Source organism: Dermacentor silvarum, chromosome 7 (genome assembly GCF_013339745.2).
Source record: "Dermacentor silvarum isolate Dsil-2018 chromosome 7, BIME_Dsil_1.4, whole genome shotgun sequence".
Lineage (NCBI taxonomy): Eukaryota > Metazoa > Arthropoda > Arachnida > Ixodida > Ixodidae > Dermacentor > Dermacentor silvarum.
The window spans coordinates 81,607,448-81,631,050 of NC_051160.1; the positions used below are offsets into that span (position 1 = coordinate 81,607,448).

General features: G+C 49.7%; 1 long non-coding RNA gene across 1 annotated transcript in view; it reads left to right on the forward strand.

Moving 5' to 3' along the window:
* The window catches only part of LOC125946832 (uncharacterized), a 45,429-nt gene that overhangs the window by 10,943 nt on the left and 10,883 nt on the right, over positions 1-23,603 (forward strand). The gene's annotated exons all lie outside the window — the stretch shown is intronic.

A 23,603-nucleotide genomic window follows, 5' to 3' on the forward strand; every position in this document is an offset into this window, starting at 1 on the left:
TCACTTTTTTTTCTTTATTAACTACATCACATCACTATACGCTGTTGCGCAGGGCTCGCATAGCTGTTTGTAGATACATTTGTGCTTCTGAGGCTGTCCTTTTATGTCGATCATTCACCGTCAGCGATCGTGCGTGGTATACACATAGTTTGTGTAGCTGTTACCGATGCTTAGGTGGTTAGTGATAGTGGATGTATTTAAATGAGTAGCATTACACGAATAGAGCTTTCAACAGCTGTCATGTGTGGCGGAAAAGGCTAAATGGGGTAGGATTACGGAGCATGGGCGCTGCACGAAAAGAAAGACTGCTTCGCCAGGCGAATGTTGTTCTTCAATGTTTTCTCTTTATTCGCTATGATGCGGCTGCAGTGGCTGTTTAACCAGGAACTCGGCTTTGTCTAAGAAACTTTCAACCTCGCTGAGAAGGTTTAGTTAAAGCTGATCCAAGCTTTTACGCTGCCTCGGCGGTATAACGGCAATACGGCTCCGGTATTCTGAGACGTCGAATAAGCGGGCGGGATTTTACCGGCCCGCCTAAGTTTGTTGAACCTACAAATACTTCCATTCACCTCCGCTGGCCTCAACAGGGCTGCCCAGTCCGAAAGACTCACATATATAGGTTTTGTGAGTATCAAGAGGAATGCTCTTGAACCGATTTTATTATCCTACTCCGTTGTAGTTAATAATTCAGTGTTTATTTGAAGGAGCAAGGCGCGTCGGTATCTCCGCCCGTGAGCCTACCATAACAGCATTGCAAATATCGGAAGCTTCACTGCTTTGCACACGTTAGCTTGTTCTATCCTCTTCATCTGCCAGGTGCATGCACGCGACGTTACAACTAGCTACTCTGGCCCTACTTGAAGTGCCGTCGAGCAAAAAGGAACGAAAGGAGGAAAGAAATCGAGGCGTGGGTAAAGATTTCATACTATGGGGCTTAGCGTCCCGAAATTGCTGCGCACTACGAGAGACGCAGTAATGGCGAGCTACGCATTAATTGTGGTCACCTGGAGTTATTTAACGCACACCGAAAGAACGACGTATGCGTTTTTGCATTTCCGTCGGAGTGCGATATAGGTGCGGGTGAAACGCTAAAGTCACCTTGTTACTGCGGTGACTGTCATTGAAAGAGCGAATAAGCTGCTTGAAATATTGTATAACACGGCGGGATTTTGCCGGCGTTGCCAAGCTTATAACGGTTGCATTCCAACCCTTGCAAGTCGATGGCTCCGACGCGAAATGAACATGGAATAAACGCCCTTTGCCCATTGTATATTGCGCTACAGTTGTACGATCAGCACCAACGCAATGAGCACTCTCTAATATCTGGAATGCAAGTGAATCTCCGTGCACAAGACGAGCCGCATTCATGCACAAACTACATTCAGTTATCTAAAAAAAAAAGAATGCACCGTGGAGACTGCAATAAAGTGCACGCGCTTTATAAAGTGGGCACGCACTATTTTGCTGTGTCCGGCTAAGGAAGGTGTGCCATGAAGTGGTCGCAAGCAGTTGAGATGGACTGCACGCTAGCATACCTAATTACCTCGAAGGAGAGATTTAATTCAGATTTAGGTATGGTGTACATTAGTTGAGTGCCTCTGCCTTCGTTATATCAACTGCGCCCTATATGCACAGTTATTAAAAGCACACGTTTTTCTCCTACAACGTTAAGTATGCTTTTGCGGAATGCCCACTTCATTTGTGTACGCCATCTGAAAGCATGCTGTACATTCATGCAGACACAGACAAAGAAAATATTTTCAAAGGAGAATGATTTATTTACAATACAACAAAAAGTGTCCAGAATAGTTTCACTGTAGGTTTTTAACACAGAATGGGGACTTATATACCAAGCTCTGACAGTAACGAGTAAAAGGCAAACTTGCAACAGGTAATACAAAATCAGATAGGAAGTGTTAGTAGCCTGCAGCTTTTAAAACGTAAAACAAGCATAATGCGTTAACTTGCATGAACTTCAGGCAGTTGCGACCAACAAGTTCACTATTTCTCGTTCACTAAAGAAAGTTTTGTTTATAACCATTACTACGTAAAATAGCAGATAAGTACAACATGAAAAACTGAACACACATGTACTAAACTTACTGTAAGGTCACATTTTCTATAGGTAAGTTATCTAATAAGAATTTAGACAGCTAAGTGCTCGCAGCTTTAATGAAAAAATAGCTATCCATGACTAGCACGAAAAAAGAAATAATGAAAGCGTTGCATGAAAATGTACGAGGTGTGTTCAAACAGAAACCGAACTTTTTAAATAACACGCCAACCGGCAGAGAGCACGCTGCGGGTACTGAACGCATGTAGCAGCGGGTTTAGACAACAAACTGCCATTTGCCGCGCGTCGCTCTGACCGTTGGTTGGTGAGCTACAGCCGCCGAAGTGAGCACGTGTACCCTGTTTGTTGGTTTAGTGCCAAAGTAACAATGAAATAGGTTGAAGAACAACGTGTGTGTGTGTGTGTGTGTGTGAAATTTTGCTACAAACTTGGCAAAATTTCACAGAGATATTTCAATTGCTTAACAAAGCGTACGCGGAAAACTGCATGAGTCGCACGCACTCATTGCTATGAGTAGTTTGAGCAGTTTGAACAAGGCAAAATGCCGGTTGTTGAAAATCCCAAGCCTGGACGACCTTCCACATCAACAGATGATGACGATGTCGAACGAGTGCATGCTGTGATTCGTGGAAATCGTCGTTTAACTTTTCGAGAACTAGTTGACAAACTGGGCATCAGCATAGGATCATGGCATCCTATTGTGACTGACAAACTTGAGATGTGTCGTGCCAGTGCAAAATTCGGACCGCGTTTGTTGACTGTCGATCAGAAACACCCGTGTTGAAATAAGCCAGGAACTGCTTGCCACTGACGATGATAATAAAAAGTTCCTTAACAACATAACAGGCGATGATACGTGGGTTTATGGCCCTGATATTGAAACGAAAGTGCAGTCTTCACAGTGGGTCGACGAACAGTCTTCTCGTCCAAAAAAGCAGGCATTAGTCGGAAAAAAATCAAGGTAATGGTGGTGTTTTCTGACTGCAAAGGCATTGTCCATCAGCAATTTGTACCACGTGGTCAGATGGTAAACAAGGCAGTCTACCAAGGAATTCTAGCGCGTTTGCGGGCTAGCTGTGTGCAGTAAGCAGCCTGAATTGTGGGAAACCCAGACCTAATTGTTGTAACATGACAATGTGCTAGCTAACGTGTCGCTTCTTGTCTGCAGCTATATAGCAAAACATCACACTCTCGTGCCTCGTTCACTGTACATTCCAGACCTAGCCCCAGAAACCTCTTTCCTGTTTCCAGAACTTAAAACCACGTTGAAAGGACGTCGTTTCCAAAGTATAAAAGAAATTTCAAGACAATGCGACAGGAGACCTACGCGTCATCCTAGAAAAAGCGTTCTAGAAGGCTTTCCAAAAATGGAAGAGATGATAGGAAAATTATTGCCACAAGAGGGGATTACCTTTAAGGGGACAGTGCTCAAAATGTTGTACAATAAGCAATAAAGTTGTTAAAGCAAATGTTTGGTTTCTTTTCGAACACACCTCGTACGTATTTGAATTGAGGAACTCTTGTTAACCATGCTTCATAAAAAATCTTTTGTCCTCCGGAGCACATTCCGTATACATGCCGCCGTGATTGGGTGAATGCAGAGAGATCCAAGTGAAGTTTTTATGTATACATTGCTAAGAAGAGAAAAAAATGGATCTTTAAATATGTGTTTCATTTTGACATAAATGCCCTCCGTCATCACAAACACATTAGATATTGTGACGGAGGGAAGAAGCAAGACGGGAAAATATATTTACACTATTTACATGATTGACCATGATTGACATAACCAGTCAGTCACTGAAGCATCGTCTTCTTCAGCCCTCAAGCTCGTGCTCCTCTTCCTCGATATTGTGCAGAGCAGTGTAACATAAGTCCGCCCAGCGTGGGAGTGCCGTCCCGTTGCTTCCTATGTAGAATAGGACTTGTAGCGTTTCAGGCGGCTGACATGAACGATGTCATGGGAAGTCTGCAGGGAGCGAGTAGTAGATGTCACCGGAGAGATCTCGTAGGTCACGTCGTTCACCTGGTGAATGACCCGGTAAGGACCAGAGTAGCGAGACTTTAGTTTTTCAGAGAGGCCGACGCGGCGGGTCGGAGACCATGGAAGGACAAGATCCCCGGAAGCATTGTCAGCGTCACGGTGAAGACTGCCATAAATGCTTTTCTGTTTGATCTGAGAAGCACAAAGGCGATGGTGAGCAACTTGGCGTGCTTCTTCCGCTCGGGCAATGACGTCGCGGGCATACTCAGACACGGGCTCTTGAGGGGTAGGCAGTATTGTGTCAAAAGGCAAGACGGGATCGCGGCCGTACAACAAATAAAATGGTGAGTAACCGGTAGTGTCGTGGCGCGAGTCATTGTAAGCGAATCTGACAAAGGGAGAGCAGTATCCCAGTCACGATGGTCATCAGACACATGCATGGAGAGCATGTCCGTTATTGTTCGATTAAGCCGCTCAGTAAGACGGTTCGTCTACGGATGGTATGCAATAGTAAGTTTGTGTTTCGTTGAACAGGAGCGGAGCAAGTCGTCCACAACTGTAGAGAGGAAGTAGCGACCCTGGTCGGTAAGAAGTTGACGGGGAGCGTCGTGGAGAAGAATAATGTTGTGCAACAGGAAGTCGGCTACGTCTGTTGCATAGGAGGTTGGAAGGGCTCTGGCGATCGCAAACCGAGTTGTATAATCTGTTGCGACGGCAGTCCACTTGTTGCCGGAGATAGATGTGGGGAAAGGTCCTAGGAGGTCTACACCAACGCGTGAGAAGGGCTCGGCCGGAAGGTCAAGAGGTTGGAGTCGACCAGCAGGGAGCGCAGACGGCTTCTTCCGGCTCTGACATAACTCACACGAAGCGACATAGTGGCGGACAGATCGGTACATACAAGGCGAAAAGAATCGTCACCGGACACAGTCGTACCTACGATATTCCCCAAGCTGATATTGCGAATAGGCTGTTGGTACATCGTGCAGCTGGGACAGAACAGTGGTACGAAGATGCCGGGGAATGACAAGCAGCATCTCAGGTCCGCTAGGGTACATGATGCGCCGATGTAGAATGCCGTCCTGGCAGTACAAACAAGCGAAGGGAGGGATCGCTTGACCCAGATGTGAGCTTGTCATGATACCACGTATGGTTGGATCTTGGCGCTGTTCGGTAGCGAGGTCAGCAAAAGCAGCTAGCGAAAATACAGAACCATCGGTTGCAGGAACATCAGGAGGGTCGACTGGACGGCGGGACAAGCAGTCAGCATCTTAGTGTAGACTGGCCGGACTTGTACGCAACTGTGTATGAGTATTCCTGTAAGCGTAGCACCCAGCGCCCTAGGCGACCGGTAGGGTCTTTCAGGAACGAAAGCCATCAGAGTGCATTGTGTCTGTGGTGACCTTAAATGGGCGACCATATAGATAAGGGCGGAATTCGCCACTGCCCAGACAAGCGCAAGACACTCACGTTCACTGATGGAATAATTACGCTCAGCGGGAGAAAGCAGACGGCTGGCATATGCAATCACGTGGTCGTGACCTCGCTGATGTTGGCATAAAATGGCACCTATTCCATGACCACTGGCATGAGTGCGGACTTCTGTAGGAGCAGACGGGTCAAAGTGAACCAGGATGGGTGGAGACGTCAGGAGGGAGATAAGCTTCGAGAAGGCGGTTACCCGCGCAGGACCCCAAGAAAATTAAACGTGTGCCTTCATAAGAGCAGTAAGAGGACGGGCGACTTCCCCAAAATTGTGCACGAAGCGGTGGAAGTATGAGCACAGACCCACGAAGCTCCGGACATCTTTAGTACAGGTTGGTACACTCAATAATAGGTGGAATAGGTGTACGTACAACCTGTACTAAAGATGTCCGGAGTTTCATGGGTCTGTGCTCATACTTCCACCGCTTCGTGCACAATTTTGGGGAAGTCACCCGTCCTCTTACTGCTCTTATGAAGGCAGACGTTTAATTTTCTTGGGGTCCTGCGCGGGCAACCGCCTTCTCGAAGCTTATCTCCCTCCTGACGTCTCCACCCATCCTGGTTCACTTTGACCCGTCTGCTCCTACAGAAGTCCGCACTCATGCCAGTGGTCATGGAATAGGTGTACCAACCTTCTGTACCAACTCTGTACGGCATGAACAAATTAAGAAACTAACTGAATACTTCAACAGAGAGGTATGGCCTACCGGAAAAATTCCAGAACAGTGGAAAGAGGCAGAAATAATTTTGATACCTAAACCCGGCAAGGCTCGTAACATACAAAACCTCAGGTCCGCACTCATGCCAGTGGTCATGGAATAGGTGTACCAACCTTCTGTACCAACTTCTGTACGGCATGAACAAATTAAGAAGCTAGCTGAATACTTCAACAGAGAGGTATGGCCAACCGGGAGAATTCCAGAACAGTGGAAAGAGGCAGAAATAATTTTGATACCTAAACCCGGCAAGGCTCGTAACATACAAAACCTCAGGCCGATCTCACTCACGTCTTGCCCGGGAAAACTTTTTGAGTGAGTCATCCGCACAAGACTTAGAAACTATATAGAAGACAACAACCTCTTGTCAAACTATATGTATGGCATCAAGCCACACTTATCGACACAAGATGTATTCCTAAGACTGGAGGAAGAGGTACTGAGCCGCATTCGAACAGGTAGTGAACATTTACTAGCGGCCCTAGACCTCAAAAGCGCATTCGATACCATCGCACACGAACTAATATTGAAAGAACTTGAGAAAACCAGGTGCGGTGAAATGACTTACAATTATATCAAATTTTTCTTGGGGAATAAAACTGCCACTATCGGCATAGGAGAAACCCGATCCGGTTCATTCAATATGCCAAATAGGGGCACACCACAAGGTGCCATCCTCTCACCCCTACTGTTCAACTTGGGGATGAATAATCTACCCTATAGGCTGGAAAAGTGTCCAAATCTGCATTTTGCCCTTTATGCAGATGACATTACTCTTTGAGTGACAAAAGGCTCAATCGGAACAAAAGAAGAAGCTCAAAACGCCATAAACATAGTGCACGATTTCGCCACTGAGAACTGAATGAAATGTGCTCCTGAAAAATCCGAATGCATTACAGTACACTGGAAAATATAACAACAAAACTGAAAAAGCTGCACTGAAGCTTGGAGACTCGACACTTAAAGAATCCCAAAAAGTGCGAATTTCAGGGCTGTGGACACAACACAATACTAGAGCAGACCATACCCTAAACACTCTAAAGAATCAGTAAAACAAATCACGCGAATTATAGGAAGAATTACGCGGAACGGGAGAGGACTAAGCGAATCAGACGCATTAAGACTAGTTCAAGCTTTTGCAATAAGCAGAATTACCTACAGCTTCCCGTATCACGAGCTCAACCGTAAAGAGACGGAGCAGGCAGACATCCTAATACGCACGGCGTATAAGGCCGCCCTGGGTCTACCACTGGGGACATCCACGGAGAGACTCGAGGCTCTTGGGGTGTACAACACATTTGAAGAACTCAAGGCAATGACAATGGTCACACAACGAGAACGCCTTAATATGTCACAGGGGAGGCAGGGGTGTCCTAGAAGAGCTGGGATACGCAATCAACCCACAATACTGCAGCAGCGAACTAGTGGACATATCGAGGGAGATGCGAGAAAAACTAAAGATCTCCTCCATCCCCCCAAAATTGAACCCAAGATATCATGCAGGCAGGCGTGATGCCCGAGCCAAACAATTAGAAAAACGAATTCGGCAATAACCCCGACACAATATGCACAGACGCAGCACGGAACATTAAGGGACACGTTATCGTGGCTGCTTCGGGACCCTCCGGTATTCCAAGAACCATAACAACAGCTTTAGTCCGCACAGCCTGCACCAGCACAGCGGAGGCGGCTGCAGTGGCCCTGGCAATAAAGACACGGGAGGGAGAATACAGACCCGCCTACGTCATTACGGACTCCCAGGCGGCCTGCCGACTCTTCCTCCACGGAAGAATCCCTAGGATCGCCCTTAACATCTTGGGCGATCGACTAAGACAAGAACATCACATTGTATGGTGTCCGGGGCATGTTGGTGTCACTGGTAACACAGGGGCAGACGCTCTTGCTCGCGAGACTTCAATCCGAGCAAGGAATGACACCCCAATCGGAAACAACAATCAAATACTAGCATGCGATGTCTTAGAACATCAACGTCGTTCTCGCCAAGAACTCGTCCGCGCCAAACGCGCAATTAACAGTGGAGGAGGTTCGGCTATACAGGAAAATCCAGACAAACACCTACCCTCATCTGGGGCGATGGCATGCCATCTGGCCAACCAGATATGCCAGTCAATGCCCCTGGTGTAGGGGGAGGCCATCCTTGCCCCATGTGACATGGAAGTGCCAATCACGACCCCAAAATTCAAATTCAACCCGTTTAGCACAAAATTTCTTTAGGGAGCCTTGGGCAGCCATCCTCGCCCGGACTGACCTGGAGACTCAATTGAGCCTCCTCGACCAGGCACGCCGCGTGGCGGTGGCCACTGGAGTCCTGGACTAAGGACCCACCCTCCGGCCCCCTTAACCCTATTTTTCCTAAATAAAGTTATTTCTCTCTCTCTCTCTCTCTGTACGGCACGAACTTTGTCCGGGTCTGGGCGCACACCAATGAGTCAACAAGATGAGCGAGGTTAGCAACTTGGCGGCGGCCGAAGTGGCATTTAGATGAATTAAGTTGAAGGCCAGCAGTGCGAAAAGCAGAAAGAACGAGCGAGAGGCGCTCCAGGTGCGAGGCAAATGTAGGGGCAAAAACAATGACGTCGTCTAAGTAACAAAGACAAATGGACCACTTCAGGCCATACAGGAATGTGTCCATCATGCGTTCAAATGTAGCTGGAGCATAACATAAGCCGAGCGGAATGACTTTGAACTGGTATAAGCCGTCGGGCGTTATCAAGGCAGTCTTCTCGTGGTCCAAGTCGTCGACGGCAATCTGCCAGTAGCCGGAGTCAAGGTCGATGGAAGAAAAGTACTTCGCACCGGGGAGGCAGTCGAGTGCGTCATCAATGCGTGGTACAGGATAAAGGTCTTTCTTTGTGATCTTGTTGCGGTGCCGATAATTCACGCAGAAGCGCCAGGTGTCATCCTTCTACTTAACTAGAACGCCAGGGGACGCCCGGACTGGATGACAGTTCGGCGATACCTCAAGAGAGCATCTTTTCGACCTCCGTGTGAATGACTTCTCGTTTATGCAAAGACACGCGGTATGGTCGCCTGTGAATAGGGTGTGCGTCACCGGTGTCAATACGGTGTGTCGTGAGAGAGGTCTGGCCTAAAGGGCGACCATGCAGGTCATAAATGTCGCTGAACGAGGCAAGCAGGTGGCGTAGGTGGTCGACGTGGTGTGGCGGAAGATCGGGAGCAATCATGTTTGTTAACTCCGGAAAGACAGCCGGCAAAGAAGATGCAGAGTCAATGGGAGGCCACATAATATAAGCAGTCAAGGCTGATAACTGGCAGTCTTGCGAGGACAGCGTACCCAAGGCTACACCTTGCGAGAGGACGTGGTCCCCAATTCCGAAGTTTACGAGAGGAAGGCTGGTGGAGTTGTTGGTGATAGTGACGACGGTGTACGGAAGAGCAACCTGATGGGCAAGGAGGACGTCCGCGAGAGGATAAACAATATAGTCACCGTCAGGCACAGGTGGAGCGGGGGAGAGGAGGACGCAGGTCATGGCTTGTGGGGGGAGTCGAATTTGCTCGGCTGAGCACAGTCTGCTGGGAACTTCTTCGGGTGGGCCAGGGCAAGGCAAATCGAGTTGAACAAGTCCAGCGGAGCAGTCGATAAGTGCGGAGTGAGCGGATAGGAAATCAAAGCCTATAGTCGGGTACAACTTTAGAAGCCAGCGGCATTTGCCCCCTCAAAGGCGGATACATACGAGCCTCCACCAATGGGCGCGCACTAAGACTTGCGTCATGAGCAGGACGGCCGGTGTCCCCGCCGACGGAGAGCATGCAGCCCGCGCTTCAAGCCAGGACGAGTCGCGTCACAGCGGGACTATTTCTTTAGTCGCGGAGGAAATCGGCTGCTGCGCTTCGGTCATCTGGACGGGGCCTCTCCTGTCTTCTTAAGTGGTACCCGACTATAGAATAACGTCATGGGGACACTCTCGAATAACAGTAAATAATGCAGATGTTTGGCGGCCGGCGACGCCCACACGAGCGGCACACATTCCTATTGTGGCCAGTGTTCTTCCATCAGCGACTCACACAACATAGGATGCCGCAGGTGTCAGGACTTTGTCCGTGTTCACGAGGGTTTCGACGGGAATTCAGGGCGCAGGCTCCTTTCCCAAGCGTATCACCCTTGAAGGAAGCCGAACGCCAGGCCGGAGTAGCTTGTGCCCATTTGAACCAGTGGGTGCCCGGTGGTGGTGGGAATCGAGCCCACAGCCTACCGCAGCCGAGGCGGGCGCTCTAACACTAGGCCACGGCTGTCGACGAAGCCGTTGACGAAGCTGGTCGCTCATCACAAAGATGTGCGCACCGGTATCAAGCAGAGCAGTAACAGGGACACCATCCACATACACATCAAGTAAATTCCTATCCGTCGGTAAGGTAAATATTGCAGTCCGGGTCGATCTAGCAGCGTCACCCCTCGGAGCTGCACCTATCAGTTTCCCGTAGAGCGCCGGTACATGGGGGACGGAGAACGACGAATAGTGGGTGAGCAAGATAGGGGACCTCGTGGTGAGGGTTAACGACTCTGCCGTGTAGATTCGGGACGTCTGAGTGAGTAGTATGGCTCTTTGGAATCTTCCGATGGTGGTCGAGTACCTGGTGAGCGGCGGTAAGGCGGGGACGCAGACTGATATTGCGATTACGTCCATGTATTGCGGCAGTGACGGGAAATGTGGCCATGGCATCGGGAGTTGAAGAAAATCGGCCTGTCATCGGATGTTCGCCATTCAGCTGGGTTGCGAAAAGGCCGAGAGGGGTACTGGCGTCGCGAAACATGGATCGTAGGAAAGGCGTAGGTATCCGATCGGTTGACGGAACAGGCACACTGAATGCCAATTCTTCGCGTACGACAGACTGCACGAGGCAAATGGTCGGTCGAGAATCGGTAGCATAGGTCTGGAAGCCAACCTGTGCCGCGGCTTCGATCTCTCGCCGAACGACACGCACGAGGCTCTCGGACGTTGGCGGCTGATGCGGAGAGTGAAGATCCTCGCTCGGTGACGTAGCAGCTGTGTTTGGAAGTCGCGTGAATTGGTGTGCGATGCGAAGACTTTTTGCTTCTTCGAAGCGTCGACATTCATTAATCACGTCATCGATGGTGGAAAAATTCTTATATACCAGCAGATGAAAAGCGTCGTCCGCTATGTCCTTCAGTACGTGGTTCACTTTGTCGTCTTCTGACATCCGCTCGTCAACCTTGCGGCAAAGGGCAAGAACATCCTGGATGTATGTCAGGTATGATTCGGTCGACGTCTGGACGCGAGACCCAAGTTCCTTTTGCGCAGCTCGCTGACGGCCAACAGGCTTGCCGAATAACTCGCGGAGCTTTTGCTTGCATTGCTCCCAGCTAGTCAATTCTTCATCGTGGTTTTGAAACCACACCCCTGCCGTGCCTTGCAGGTAGAAAATTATGTTTGCCAGCATAACAGTTGGATCCCACATGTTATGGGCGCGGACAAGCTCGTACATGTGGAGCCACTCATCGACGTCAAGATTGTCGGTCCCGGAAAACGTGCCTGGGTCGTGGGGCTGGGACAAGATGACTGTCGGCGTTCGGGTAGTGGTTGCTCCTGTCGGCATGGCGGCTGTCCCAGCACCGGCTCCAGCAGTTGTCATGTTGTTAGTGGCCAGGCTACGTCCGCTGCGGAGCTCCGTCGTGCACAGTAGTACCCCGCACTTCCACCAAATATGTGACGAAGGGAAGAAACAAGACGGGAAAATATATTTACAATATTTACGCGATTGACAATGATTGACAACCAGTCAGTCACTGGAGCGTCGTCTTCTTCAGCCCTCAAGCTCGTGCTCCTCTTCCTCGATATTCTGCAGAGCAGTGTAACAATATCATTCATATATGTTCAGAGTTATTTGTCCTGATGACTCCTGGGCCTCCAGGTTACATTCGTATCTGGGAGGAAAGAGAAATTCCACTCAATGTTAGACAATCCCCCAAAAAAGTTGTTGGAGGCCAATATAGTAGTAATCTTGCACGAAACAGATCTCAATGTTAACTGCAAACTTCTGAGGCTGCGAGATAACAATCCGAGGTCTTTTATTTGACTGCCCTCATTGTGGTGTGGCTAGAAAACCACAATTGACTACGCCTAATTGCACGTTGTTGGGGAGAGAACCATTGTTCAGACTGTGTTCAACACCCTTGCATTGCCCTGCTACTTGACATGTGGGTTGCTGCTGTAGTGCACGGCATCGCATTGATGTGCACACATTCTCTTCCTTTCTATTTTAAATCTTGGCTCTCCTGTTTCTTTTCATTCCCTTTATACCCCTTCCTCAGCACAGTCACTTGTATTTACGCTGGTGAACCTGCCTGTCTTCCTGGCTGTCTTCCTATCTTTCTACCTCGTTCCCCCAAGAGCATGTGTCGTATTTTAAAACTAGGTGTCCATGATTTACTACAGAAAGCTGAACATTCTATATCACACACTTCACATGTGAATAACTCATAAGAGCTTGTGAACGACATGCGAATGTGTCCGACCTTTGAAGTTACAGCATTGTATTAGAAATTTCACTAGCATTATTAGCACTAAAGTCAATCCCCAATTATTCTCAATATAATGAGTGCATACACAGTGTAAACAAAGTAATCAAGCCGTGACAATAGACACAAACACATAATGTCCTGGCAAGCAACTAAAGAGAGAAGCATACCTTTCAGTTGCATTCCTTCACGTTATGTACAAACACATTTCACATATACTTGGCCTCTTTGAAATAAACTGAATGTGCTTGGGCTTATGGTTTATGTCACAGTCATATTTCCTCACACGTACAGGTACTTATTAATTGGCACACATTGGTCACCTGGCTCTCAGGGGCACTCATTTATGTCCCTTACACTTAGTGGCATTCAGTTGCACTTGCTTTTACATTCGCCTAAACTCAGTGACTTCCCACTCTTGTGAAATCAGCAGAAATTATATAGTGAAAGGCTCTGGAATGTGTGTCTATCTCTAGTGATAATACAGCTCGTGTAAGTGCTTCAATGTCATCCGCATGCGAGCAATATTGTAAACACTTGTATCTTTCTGAGCCCCACACCACTTTTGAGCTGGCAAAGCTCAAAAAGCACACTTTTCTTCGTGTGCTTCATGATAAGCACATGATATTTCCACACTGCAATGAACAGCCATTCTTGGCCTAATTTTCGCTTACTGGTGCTGTGGTGTACTCTGAAGTTCCAATGGAGAGCCCGGGGTTCTGCTTTCTTAGGTAGTGTTCTTATTAGTTTTCAATTCCCACTTTAATCCTGTATAAAAAAATTGTTAAGCGAGAATAAAAAGAAAATGACGAAATTTGATAACTCGAGAAGCATAAGCTCATACGAAAGGTCTTAATAAGCCAAATACGCCTATTTTGGGGCTAGTGGGTACCTGATAGTCGCAAATCAACACTGCATACCAATCACCACATAAAAGCAAAATGTCCAACTTGTTATGTTCTTTTGCTTCTATCATACTTTTTTTAGCTATGCAGCGCTTTGATCTCACAACATTATGGAACGACTCAAGTACTCAAAACCAGATTTTTCTGTCTGCTATAAAACTCGAAATTGCTACAATCGACGTGACATGTCGCGCCGTTGAAATTTTGCCAGTTGCATAGAACTTCGCCCCTTCTACAACTAACGAGTGTACTGCTTATCTCCGAGAGATAATGTGGCAAATCCTGCAGCTAGTGCAAACTGTCAATTCGGAGCTGCTGCGTCATTGGAGTTTTATGATTGTGGTCGCGTCACGCAGGCTTCGAGCTAAATTGAGCTTTCAATTTTAGTGAACTCGACGCATTGAACAGGAAAGCCAGAAATCTACGCAATTTGACACACTACACCGAGGAAAGTGCGTAACACACCAGAAAAAGTTTTCAAAATAGAACCGTCGTTTGACAAACTGCAACCACGAAATGCAATTAATTAATCACCTAAAGTCCACGAAAGGAATAAAAACAGGCACATTTCATGGTTTGAACGCTACACGCGATTACCAGTGCCGCTATGAAAGGCAAGCCCTATTGAAAATTCGCGCATGAAATTTCAACAAGTGGACACCTGACTACGCAAGAAAAAGAAATCGCCAGCAATCCTACAATTGGGGGAAACCTAAACGGAGCTACGCCTGCAGTTACAACTACACCACACGCCAAAGCTTCCAATGCAAGTGTTCGCATTAGTACTACACGTTCAGATATTTAAATCACCGAGATTCGTTATCTGTTGGCTGATAATAATGTAATGGTAGAAATTAAGCATTTACTAAGCGTAGCGAATAGGAAGCAAAAATCGACTTACCAAATAGGCACAGGTTCGAAGCTCTACCGCACGCACTCCTGGGCCCGCCAATACAGCGCACATGGCGGCCCGCCGCCGCAGATTGCCCGTGTGGCCATCGTACTCGCACGAGTTGTGGAAGTTGCACTGCCTTTTTGCAATTTCCGGTAACAACGGTGGATTTGAACATCACTGACATCACCGAGAGCGTTCACCGACGCGGCCAGATCACTTCACAACACGAACACAGTCGCATGACGTCACCGGTACAAAGATATTGCTATAATTACCACCGAAAACAATCGCCTGGTCTGCCGGGATACGCCATGTTCTCGATCCTTCCCGGTTCTCGATTCCTCCTCCTCCTCCGCCATCAAAGCAACGCGGAGACATCGACTTGTTTCCCTTCGTTCTCTCATTTTGCCTTTCGCTTTACTTTCGCCCTCAAAGCATTTCTCTCACCGCTCCTTACAGCTTTTGCTTTGTAACGCTCTCTCAACGCTTAGGCGCGCTTTTGCGCGCTATGTTTGCAGGGCTGCATAAAAACGTTGCGTCCCTATAGGGGCCCTAGCCTGCCGCCGCAGCTATTGTCACGCATAATATTGCTCGAAAGTCCGTTTATATGCAGTACTTTAAGCTGGAACGATAATATACCGCATATGTGCCGGACGTTATATGGTACTTGACTAAGATTGGAGTAACGTGATGCCGCGTCCCTTGTGTTTCTCTGTTACTATCGCGAAATCGGGACAGTCCCACAATAGGTACCTGACTGGCGGACGAGCACCTACGTCGCACCTACTGCTCGTCACTGGCAGTGACATCTAGTACGGCTCTGTCCCTTCCTCCTTCTCGTTGCCCAGGCGTTGCCTCTGATGACTTCGCGTATTCCTTGAAGTGGCGTATGCGCGCCGCTTAGCCAGTACGTATTCTGCATGTGCTGCGCCCGTCCTGGCCGCGTCAACGAGGACGTGCGCACCTCGAGGATGTCCCCTCGGGAAAGGGGTGGGCATTGTACGGCATCTTTGCCTTTAGACCCCGTTTTGATTGAAGTTTCAGTCTCTCAGGCTCGTCCTCCATGTCCAGGCGCAGAGGAGTGAGAGGCAGTGGGTCCAGGGGAGATGAGTGGGAAAATAACAGCTCGCTCGCAGCTCTGTGGGCCGCACAGTTGCCGATGCTACCCAAGTGCCTCAAGACCCCGTCCTCTCACACACCCATGCTGTAATCCAGATAAAGGGATGCGCATGCGCCTCTAATGCCAATCGACCACGTGCTGACTCTTGGTGTCCCCGTCATCGCCTTGAAGACGCCAAGAGAAGTCGGTGAATAATATTGTTACGAGGCACTGCGGATGAGCCTGCCGTTAAAGCACCGCTGAGCTACACGAAGAGAAAGAAGACGGGACTTGCCGCGTGAGATGCTGTCAGCCATTTTGTGGTAGTAGCAGCCTGTATGTATTGTCATATACAATTCCGCCTCTCCCGTGTACTTGTGAACCCCCCTGACAATTTGGTAGAGGCGCGGGGTACCAGAAGTACTGCTATACAGCGGAGCTCCGCAGTAGTCGTCGAGTCGGGGTCATTATGATGACAGACGTGACTACGACCACGCCACCTGCGCCGGCCAGTACGGCGCCTGCACCAGCGCAGATCACAACGTCAACGATCGTCCTTACGCATCCTAAAGACCCGGGAACGTTCTGCAGCTCGGATGAAGTTGACGTCGATGATTGGATTGCCAATTATGAACGCATCAGTGAGATCAATCGTTGGGACCCGATGTTAATGCTGGCGAACATGCTGTTTTATCTCAAAGGAATGGCAAAGTTGTGGCTCGATAACCATGAGGCTGAGATTGGAAGTTGGGACACTTTCAATGAAAAACTCAGCGCTTTGTTTGGAAAGCCCATGGTTCGAAAGGCTGCCTCAACGAATAAGCTATCCATCCGCGCTCAGACATCCACTGAACCATAGACATCCTACATTCAGGACGTCTTAGCTCTTTGCCGTAAAGTGGGCATGGACATGACGGAGTCGAACAAGGTTGGTCACGTACTGAAGGGTATCGCAGGCGATGCGTTCAACCTATTACTGTGCCGAAATTGTGCGACCATCGACGCAATTATGAAAGAATGCTGGCGTTTTAAGCAGGCCAAAAATCGGCGTATTGCGAGGTCATTCCTTCGCCTACCGAAAACCACCCCGACGTCATCATGCGAAGAAGGACAGGCCTCTCCTCTGGAGTCAACGCCGCCATCTGGAACTTACACGAATCGTTCGTCGGGAAATCGAAGCAATTGCTCCTGCTCTCCACATTACCGGCCTGGCCGAGTTGTACGCGCCGGCTGTTTCTCTGGTCCAGTCCATTGTGCGGGAGGAGCTCGGCAAATTGGGCTTCACCGTCTGCAGCGTTGCTCAGTGTCGGACAACTGACTTACGCCCGAGGTCACCGGCTCGCCCGAGATCACCGCCCCAGGAACAACGGTTTTATCCATGCTCTCGTAATACGGCTGAATGGCGGATGAGAGATGATCGGCCGATTTGCTTCCCCTGACCCGCAGCGGTGGCTCAGTCAGCTAAGGCGTTGCGCTGCTGAGCACGAGATCGCTGGATCAAATCCCGGCCATGGCAGTCACATTTCGAAGAAGGCGAAATGCAAAAACGCCCGTGTGCTTGCGTTGTAGTGCACGGTAAAGAACCCGAGGTGGTCAAAATTAATCCGGAGCCCTCCACTACGGCGTGCCTCATTATCAGAATTGGTTTTGGCTCGCAAAACCTCAGAAAGAAGAAGAAGCTTCCACTGCCGCCGTATCGGTCACGTCGCGCGCCATTGCAACAACCGTTCGGTGTCGCCGTTAACCCGCGATGACACTGCTCACCGCATCGACAACTACCGCCGTTTTCAGCCCGCTCAGCCATACCAGCCTTACAATAGTGATAGCTACCGCCGCTTCCAGCCTTTTGAGCCGTACAACGTCGTTGCCATCCCTAAGCCGCAAAGCCGTTCTCCGTCGCCCCGAGGTCACCAGTCCCGTTCGCCGCCAGCGCGTCGGCCGTCGTCTCCTTCACATCTACGACGACCTCTGACATCATCGCTGAACCTTCGACAGGGAAACTAAGGAATGCAGCTCTTAGAGGTGACGCTACATCTTCGAATTCCACCTCAAGTCCTCTCTTCGTATTGCCGATACGACGAAACTTGGTGGCGTTGACGGCTTAACTGTCCCCGCACTCTTCGATACTTGGGCACAAATATTCGTGATGAGTAATAACCTTCGCCGCCGCCTCCAGGAACTACTTGCCCCCGCCGCTACTGGCATTATTCGCGTTGCTGATGGAAGAACTCCCGCAGTCATTGGAATGTGCACAGCTCGCTTCGCCATCGCCGGTCACCATATATCTGTTGTGTTTATTGTGCTCGAGCAATGCCCCAACGGCGGCATTCTCGGACTCGATTTCTTGAGGGCCCATGCCACTGTCATTGACTGTGCAACCGGATTCCTTCAACTTCAGCTTCCTCAACTTGCTGATGCGGCAGCTTTACCGTCACACCGCTTATGCTTTGTCGATTATGTTTGGTTTTCACCGCAAGCCGCCACGTGTTGCCTTGACGACGGCATCACCAGTTCCAGATGTCGGCTACGTAGTGTCTCCACTAGTTGAAGTTTGCTTGACCATGCAGAAATATTGTTGTGCCACACACCCTCGTGACTGTTGTCGACAACCACGTCCAGTTCCCGCTTCTCAACTTCAGCAACTCGACTCAAGCTCTGCCGCTAGGCATCTCAGTGGCCAACGTGTCAGTGCTTGGTGAATGCGACGTCGCGGCATTAGAAGCCGACACTTGTTTGTCCTTTCTCGTAACCGACCCAGCAAGTCCACTCCCCGACGAAATTACCACGATGATTGCCCCTGATCTTCCGCCTTGTCAAGCTGCGGAACTCTTCCACCTCCTAACGACCTATAGGGATATCTTCAACTTCGATTACCGCCCTTTCGGTCAAACCTCTCTCTTAAGTCATCGAATACGCACCGGCGGTGCTATTCCTATGAGACGGCGACCATATCATGTGTCCCATTCCGAACGCCAGGTCATACAAAGAGAAGTCGACAAGATGCTCTCCAATAGCGTCATAGAGGCTTCTTCAAGTCCGTGTGCGTCACCTGTCGTCTTAATCAAAAAGAAGGATGGCAGCTGCAGATTTTGCGTCGACTATTGTGCCTTAAACAAAATAACGCGCAAGGACGTATATCCGTGGCCAGGGACCGATGACGCCCTGGACTGTCTTCACGGTGCTAGACACTTCTCATCCATAGGCCTGCGCTCAGGTTACTGGCAGATTTCTGTTCATGACTTGGACCGAAAAAAAAACAGGATTTATCACACCGGAGGGCATCTATCAGTTCAACGTTATGCCCTTTGGACTGTGCAACACCCCCGCAACATTCGAACGCATGATGGACTCTCTCCTTCGTGGCTACAAATCGTTCGTCTGCCTCTGCTACCTAGGCGACGTCGTTGTGTTTTCCCCAACGTTTGCAAGTCACATTACTCGTTTGGCGACCATTCTAGCTGGCTTTCGTTGAACAGGACTCCAGCTAAACTCCAAGAAGTGTAATTTCGGCAGACCTCAAATCGGTGTGCTTGGTCATTTTGTAAGTGCTATAGGTGTCCAACCTGGCCCTGCCAAGATTAGAGCTGTCAAGAACTTCTCTGTGCCCTCGTCTACGAAAGCTGTTCAGAGTTTTCTTGAATTATGCTCGTACTTCCGCCGTTTTATACGCAATTTCGCCATTAAGGCCCGACCTCTAACCAACCTTCTCAAGAAGGACGTACCCTTCTCGTGGGGCCCCGACCAAGCGGCTGCGTTCTGGGCGCTGACTAACTTGCTCACTTCACCGCCTATAATGGCTCACGTCGACCCTTCGGTGCCTACTGAGATTCGCTCAGATGCTAGCGGGCATAAAATCACCGTTGTCTTCGCTCAGCACCAGCATGGCCACACACGTGTTATTGCATACGCCAACCGCCTGCTCTCCACATCTGAACGGAACTATTTGTGGTGTTTGGAGCGCGCGACGTGGTGGGTGAATGAAGATAAACAAGAAGCAGACGACAAGGAGTGCGCGCGCGTAGGCGAATTCCGTGCTGGTTGAAAGACAACATCGAATACCGTCCGGCACGTGAACACGCCCGCAAGAAAAAAAGAAAAAGGCGTACAATAGCAAGAGACCACGAAGCTTCGAGCGGCCAATGAGCAACCGACGAATCGGCCAGAGCGGCAGAAAAGTGAGGCGCGCTGGCAAAAGAGGAGGGAGAGTTCCAGGAAGCGACGCGAGAAGGTCGGCCACCGGACCGGGAGTTGACGGGCCGTCGTGTTCCGGACCCGAGCCACCAGGACTTCACCCGACCGGGGCCTCCTGCCAACCCGTTCCAGGGCGTCGTCCATTCTACCCGATCAAGAACTGCTGCCCGAGGCCAGCGAGCTTCTGCGCCCGTGGGCAGAACGTGATCAGTCGGGCTACGGGCCCGTGTTCCACGCCCAGCTGCCTGGCCAGAAAGCCACCGCTGTCTGCTCGTGCCGCGAAGCCGCGTGCCTTCTGTCTCCAAGCCAGAGCAGCCGCGTTCGGTAGACTGCCCAACGGTCCAAAACACCGACCTTTGGTGAGATGAACGCCTCGTATTTTAGTCGCTTCGCCATCTCCCATCCTCTGCGAACTAGTACGCGCCCTCACACACGACCTCAGCCCGAACTTTGTGTGCAATACCTTGAGTGTGCTGTGAGTTTTTTTTTTACCATGATATTTCGTTAAGTGTTTTTATAATAGGTTGCTTGCCGTTTTAGTTTAATTAAATGTTTGTGTGTGTTTGCCAACAAACGCTTTGTCCTCAATGGGGTTCTCTGAGGTTCTGCCTCAGAGAACCGTCTGAATAATTAAAGAAAAGAACCTGCATCACGCATTGGCGTCCGCGACAGGACAAAGATGTTCGTTCTGACTTTCTTGTTAATTCTAACGTCTTGAAACTATCGCTAGCACGCGAGAGATGTTAGCTCTAGCGGAGCACATGAGGCTGGAAGAAGCGGAGCTAAGGGCATGGTAGATGAGCGAGAGGCGCGAGTGCGAGAAGAATGGGCTGCGGAACGAGATGATCGGGCTGCAGAACGAGCAGCGAAAAGATATGAGCTTGAGTGCGAGGCACGTGTGTTGCAGTTGCGTCTCAAGGTCCCGGAGGTGGAAAGGGCAGGCTCACTGAGAGAGATTCGCGATCTGCCGTCGTATACAAGCCCTATTGAGCAAGCGTTCGACGAGGGCTCGAGACTCAGCGGCTTGAAATCTATGTCTAGTGAGTGCCCCGAACATCGTTACGGGTTTTTGTTAGAAATAGGCACGCATCTAGAGGGCAGCACAGAAATGAGCAGGAAACGGACCAGCGTAGGGCCTGGCATGAACCTCAGGGACACTGAGGATAGATCGGTGGACAAGCAACAGGCAAATGCCACTGAAATCGAGGCACGCCTGCGCACCTGTACCAGTGAAAGCACATCAGGTAATGTGGCTCATATGCCTTCAGACTGGGCAACGGTGCCCATGAGCAGTGACATGGATGAGGGCATGACCAGCGAGGAGGTACACTTGCGAACCAGTGGAGAAAAAATCACATCAAATAATGACCACGTATCTGCGTACTTCGCTGCAAATGTCGTCGAAAGACGACAGTCTTCTGCCAGCCGTACTACATGAGCGCTGGTCTGATCCGCGGCCACCCATGATGCTGTTCTCGTACCATTTCCGTCCTGGCATGATAAATGCAATGGAGGTTTGTTTGGAGTTTCTGTTTCCCGGCGTTTCCGTTGTGCCTGGCGGCCCTTGATTACCCGTTCGGCACGAGCTTCGGGCGTCTCTTCTGCCGCCCGGTACGCTCGCTTAGCCTCTCGGTCGCTGACGATTCGCGCGTCGCGCACCTGGTCTGTGTCCTGTTGCCTCCGGGTGCGCCTCGACTCACGATCTTGCGCTAGCCGCTCGGCTCGTTGCTCGGACGTTTCCTGGGCACGCTTGAGACGACGAGCGTCGGCACGCCGGCACTTCTCCGCTGCAATTTGGTCGTCGGTCTTTTCCCTGCTTTGTCTGGGAATGTCTTGTAGAGTGGGTTGTATTTCATCAAGCGGACATTTATGTTTTGCCCTGCGTCAGACAGCGCTTCCTTTATGTTGAATCGGCCGCATCTGGCTGGCATTGATAAAATTGAGGAGGCGGAATCGGCCGCATCTGGCTGGCATTGATAAAATTGAGGAGGCGCTGCGTGAGACATGGACGCCATCTGGCAATACATCTGGAAACATGAGCTTGTGCAGAGGGTGTCCTTCCTCCATGGCAGAGGGCGCTCGTCGGCGCGCAGTCGGGGAAACACGAGCTTGTGCAGAGGGTTCCCTCCCTTCGTGGCAGACGTCGTTCGTCGGCGCGCATAGCACTGGCATTTTCAGCGCAGCTTAAGAAACTAGGGTCTTTAGAGTTACGTATCTATGTATTTTCTATTAAAGGAACACACCTCCTAATACTTACCTAGTGATGTTGCGCCTCAGATATGCGTAATATTTACTTTTTGATCGATAACGTTCACAAGTATGAACAGCCGTACCAGTTTAAATAGTGTGGGCGGTAAGCAAGTGGTCCAACTTTGGCCGGGTGGCTGAATCGGTTGACAGACAGACAGACAGACAGACCACATTTTCAGCGTGTAAGTTCCCCAAGAAAGACTATCGTCTTTAATAAAGAAGCACAGAGACCTCTAGAAAGCCCGATGGAATGGTCAAAGGTTCGCATAGCCAATGACCTCGAACAGTGTGAGCTCAACGATGAAATGCTCACCCACTCTTCCGTTGTACCCCTTGCGGTGGTGATAAGTGGCCTCCATAGGTATGAGGACCACATAGATGACTCACCACGAGAGAAGGTGAGCTTGCCTGCCTGCGTCGCTGAAAAATAGATAGGCCGAAATGAATTACAGATGAGCACAGAAGTACTCGAGAAGGAGTCCAACACAGAGCTCCTTGACAAAGATTCTAATAAAGACTCAAAGGAAGAGTCTCATGACTTGCACAGCAAGTCACCAATCGCGCTAACAGAAGCAGAAAGCCTTTCCGCTGAGGTGCCGGGTACATGTTCTGCCGATAGGTCAGAACAACTAGCTAACGATACCAAAAAGTCCTTAAGGCTTGTGGGTCTCAGTGCATGCACATACAGTGTGGTGAATCCATTGTCAATGATGTTCTGGGCGAGACTAGCGATTCATTTCAGCACCTTGGTCAAGTCAATCAGGAGCCCACAGTATGCCCTCTCCCCCGGATAGACGACGTCTTGGACCAGCTCTGCAATGCAAAGTATTTTTCATACATCGAAATCAAAACAGGCTACTGGCAAATAAAATTCGACGAGAAAAATAGAGCTAAGACCATCTTTTGTCACCCAAATTTACAAGGCCTCTATGAATTCAAGGTCTTGCCATTTGGACTTTGCTCGGCACCTGCAACTTTCCAGGCTGTAATGAATACGGTATTGGCTGGATTTAAATAGCAAACCGGTTAGTCCACCTTAAACTGTGGCGATCACCCTAAGTGCCTTGCAACCGTACTACAAGTCATCATATCATGTGGGCGTACCCTGACGCCGGAAAAATGCCACTTCGCTTGCCACGTCATGAGCCCCTTCGGAGTGTCTCCTGATGCGCACGAAGGTGCTGCCATGGCAAGCTTTCCGCAACCCATCGACAAGAAGTCAGTGCAGTAGCCGCTTGGTTTGTGGGCCTACTATAAGTGCTTTGCCATGCATTCGTGTCATATCGCCGTGCCTCTGACTGCTCTCACGAAACTAGACGTCGAGTTTAAGTGGGAAACAGCGCAAGTTGAGAATTTCCAAAAATAATGCGACGACTGCAGTCGCCATCAGTACTCACCTACTTCGATGAAAACGCCGGTACTGAAATCCACAACGACGCAAGCAGCGTAGGCCTCGGCACTGATCTGGTCCAAAAGAAACATGGACT